The sequence below is a fragment of the Palaemon carinicauda genome, chromosome 38 (genome assembly GCF_036898095.1).
Source record: "Palaemon carinicauda isolate YSFRI2023 chromosome 38, ASM3689809v2, whole genome shotgun sequence".
NCBI lineage: Eukaryota > Metazoa > Arthropoda > Malacostraca > Decapoda > Palaemonidae > Palaemon > Palaemon carinicauda.
The window spans coordinates 57,932,835-57,937,834 of NC_090762.1; the positions used below are offsets into that span (position 1 = coordinate 57,932,835).

The 5,000-nt window shown below is 30.5% G+C and overlaps 1 protein-coding gene across 1 annotated transcript in view; it reads left to right on the forward strand.

Moving 5' to 3' along the window:
- The window catches only part of LOC137630651 (uncharacterized), a 133,932-nt gene that overhangs the window by 43,985 nt on the left and 84,947 nt on the right, over positions 1-5,000 (forward strand). The gene's annotated exons all lie outside the window — the stretch shown is intronic.

A 5,000-nucleotide genomic window follows, 5' to 3' on the forward strand; every position in this document is an offset into this window, starting at 1 on the left:
TGTACTTAATATTACAAGAGAATTTCATTATGAACCGTGTAATACTGTATGATGAAGCAGCGTGTCATGAAAACCGGAGATGCCTTTCTGTTAAACCTACGGATGTTGCACGGTTGTTTAAGGTCATCTCCTTCGCGCTAATTACTTTATAACGCGATATATTGTACAATTAGTTTAATATTGATATACTTATCAACTGAACTACTGGCAGATCATTCAATGATCATCATGAGTACTCATTAGAGACAGGAATTATTACTGTATGGTGTGACTAGACAATTTCATTTTCTTATTATGGAGTTTTATAAAAAATTTTAATTACGTCCTACTTTTCTTAGATATATCATATAATTCAGATAGTCAAATCTAGTTACGCATTTTTTTCCTACTTTGAAATTTAGTTCTTTTCCTCGTTTTTGTGTCATGGAGGTTTCATATTCTAAACGTCTTACCGCTCCTTTTGGAATTACAATTGCATATATGAGATATTTCTGTTTCCATTCCTAACTATAGTGCTCCCAAAGGAAAGTGGCAGTCGAATGACAGTTCTTCTTAATACTTCGTATAGTTTTCAAATAATTTCGTACCTTCACGACCTCTAGGTGAGGACACAAGAAAACAATTTGCCCAGCTTAACATTTGCGGATTAACTGATTTAGCATGTCGGACTAATCCCGTTCTTCTCTGAGAATGGGTGACCTCTAAATCTTAATCTTCTAATTCTTTCTGTTTTTTTTTTCTGCCTAGTTTTTATTTGTAATCATTTTAAACACATACACACAAACACACACTCATACATATATATATATATATATATATATATATATATATATATATATATATATATAGATAGATATATATATATGTATAAATATAATATTTATCTATAATATCTATATATGATGATATATATATCTATCTATATGTATATATATATATATATATATATATATATATATATATATATATATATATATATATATATATATATATATATATATATATATCTTTATTTATTTATCTATCTAGTCTTTCTATTGAGAACTGTCGGAGCCTTTAAGGTCTCCTCATTTAGTATTTGTCGATTATGTTAATTTTGTTACATTTGCAATTTCGAAATATACTAAACAGTTATTTCAATGCTTTATGAATTTTCATATTTAACATTTTCGTATTTACAAGCCATAATAAGAAATGGTAATAATATTCAAAATATCAACTAAAGTCCTTTATTACTTAGGGAAAATAAAGTCAGTATATAGGCCTACTCAAAATTGAATCTATACAATTGTACAAAAAAAAAAAAAACTCTACGACTGCTGTTCATATTTATATCTCCTCTTCCTCATCATCATCATCATCTGACGAAGCTACATTGATTATGAAAGACTCCTATAAATGCTCTGCAGCATCAAGGTGGTCTCATTCAGAACCTTCTATTTGAATCTTCTCTACGTGTTTTTCAGCATTTTCCCCAGTTTTCTTTTGTCACTTCCAAGCTTTATGACTTTCAAAGGTCATTCAGTGCCACAGTGCTAAGTGAAACGTGAGTAAAAGACACAATGTAATAAATGAATTGAATATAAGATTTGATTGTGCATATATAAACACACACACACACACACACACATATATATATATATATATATATATATATATATATATATATATATATATGTATATTCACACATACACACACACACACACACACATATATATATATATATATATATACATATATATATATATATATATATATATATTCACACATACATATGTGAATATATATATATATATATATATATATATATATATATATATATATATACGGCATTATATATATATACATATATATATATATATATATATATATATATATATATATATATATATACGGCATTATATATATATATATATATATATATATATATATATATATATAATGCCGTATATCATATTCACTCAGATGTAAAAATAATAAAGACAAGTGCGTCTTGTTTTTAAATGCATTAGAGACTTTTAATCTATTCCAATTTCTTTTCCATTGGCCACCTGGGAAAAATAGCGGAAAAGGGAGCTACAGTATATCCGGGATGATGACCGACGGAACTGCCCCACCTTTGACTTAATCCATACTCTGCTTTTGGGCTTCTCCAGGTAAAATGACCGAAATATTTAAGATTCGATGCGAAAAAATAAGCTCTCAGCTGCCACTTTCGTTTGGGAGCACTATAGTACATGTAGCTCTAATCAACAGCTCTGCCCAAGGAGTTTTACGCCTTGGGTCCTGTCTTCACTAAGCCCTTTTTTCTCAAGAGGAAGGTGACCTCGCTTTATGCGTTTTCTGTCGACCCAATCCCCCACGTACAGTCGATGGCTATGGAATGGCCTATGTTTCTGTTTTGCCTTGAAAGAGGGGATTAAACCTCTCTAATCTCCCTTCCTTCTTCGTTTCTGGGCTTCTTGAGCAAGTAGGCTAAATGTATGTATTAGTTTGCCCTTACATTGTCCTTTGAAAATAAATCTTTTCCACAAATCAGTAGAAAGGACATGTTGACATTGATGAATTAAGTTGGCATTGCCAGAGTCACAAAAACCCAAGAAATTAATTTCAAACTTCTATGACATTGTTGCTGTTAGAAAAAGCTGAAACTTTATGCATATGCTCTTTGTTCAAACAAGCAGAAGGTAAACTCTTTCTCATTCATAATCATTATGACGCATTAAATCCAAGAGAGATCCCATCCCAAGGACTTGATAAGGGGGGAAAAATAGGAGATTAAATGATTAGATGAGGATAATCTGGCGTCGCACCGATGCGGGCCATTAATGCCAAAGAAAGGAGATAATTGTAGGAGGCTTTGACAGCGAAGTCCTATAAGGAGATCAGTCTTTCATAGGGATTAAGCTTTACCTTTAAGAAGGTTACAATCTAGAGCCTTTAACGCAAGAGATTTGTTACGCCTTCTCCGATGATGGTTTATACTGTTTTATCTCGGGTATTGTCATCCTTCTTTTGATCTATTTTTTTTTCGTCAACAAATATTCATATAATTAATGATTACGGCTATATCTATAAATATAATCTTTTTAATGAACGTTACCTAAGGCTTATGACATGAATATGAATCAGGTAATTCTTATGTCTTTGATCATTTCATATAAATTTATCTATTTCAAATGAAAATATGCATGGCATTTTGCATAACGATTGTACAAAATTATTAAATCAACATCACCGTTGAATATTTATCTCCTATTAGAAGTCAGAAGGAAGTTATATATTTATCCATTTTGTCCATCTGTCTGATTGCATTTTTGTCTGACCACGTTTGACTTCTCTCATCAAAATAGAGCAAAATATAAAAAGCCATGATAGCCCGGTAAAATTCGTCGGAATGATGAACCATGAACCAAGCAAGGTTAGATTGGATGAATCCAGATGCAGATACGGATACAGCATTTTAATTTTTGCCGTCAGCAGAAGTATTACGCTCACCGTGACTTTTAATCTACATGAAATTTCAACAGAAAACATTTGAAACTGTTCGGTGATTACTTACCATGAATTTGAATGGACGACCTTATCTATTAATCAGTTTACTTCATGTGTCTTGATAAAAGAGGAGGATTGATTGTAGGAGGAAACCCCTACACATAAATATACAGAGAGATGTTGAAGCTTGCAACAATCTCCGGCAGTCTGGTGCAAAATAGGTCTTAACGATACTCGAAAGCCAATTGAATAAATTAAGTGATACCATCTAATTGCCCCGCAATGAAGAGTGCATCCGTTATTACGTCGATAAAAATTGGTATAAGAAGATCATATTAAAGAATTAAACCAATCAAACAATCAACAAATCATCATGGAATGCATAATACGGTCTTGTTTTCCTAATTTGTTGTCACTTGAAATATACAAGAGGGAGAATTTCTTAAACGGTTGTTGTCAAAAACATGTTATTTGCTGAGTATTGAAATCATAGACTGAAATTTCCTGTTAGTTTTTTACTTCGTCATTGACAGGGTAATCTATATATGCCCTCCTATTTATAGAAATAATAATAATAATAAAAATAATAATAATAATAATAATAATAATAATTAAGAGCAGTTTCGTGGTTGTCCTTACTTAACCATGACCATATGAGTGCATGCGCGCTTGCATTTGTTCTTGAACTGAAATGTTTAATACGGTATATATTGCTGGAAAATTTTTTAACCTAAATCTCTGTTTTTGGCAGTCATTCAACTATTGAGTGATTTGAACCAAGAATGAGTGTGTAACTGGGTCTGGCATGTCAAAACATCTAAGACAAATTTTGATTTACATACGAAATGTGAGGGCAATTTACATGAATATTTGGTTCCACTTCGTTGTAAAACTAGATTACTGTACAGTTGCAAGTAATTTTGCTTTACATTACATTTTCGATACATTGGGAAATGTACTGAGGGGAGTTTAACAATAACTTATCAAAGAGCAATGAATAATAATTTTTTTTTTTTTTGTATCGCACTAAACAAAATAATCATTTACTAATTTGAAGAGTTTATGAGAAGTCAGTTATTCACGTATAAACTGCCATCTTATATTGTAATGAAGAATCATTAATGCACTAACTATTTCATCTTATTTATATTTCACTGGAACTAAGAATATACGAAACAAATGCCTTTCACATTTTTTATCTTTTACCTTCTAAATGTATAAGGTTGTAAATCAATTCATAAAAAAATATTGTATACACTTTTAGGTAATTGTAAATTAGGTAATGACCTGAAATTAATCTTTATAGATTGAAACCTCTTATGAATATGAGCAATGCACTGAAATTGTCCTTCTCAATTGCTATACCTTTTAATTTCTTGAATTTTAACAAATTTTACGGTCAAAGGACAAAAGTCATTCGTTACAAATAATTTCTATTGAAATTGCATAAAAAGGCTAATTTTAATATTTCGAAATTTTCATAGCACAGCTTTTATGAATATCA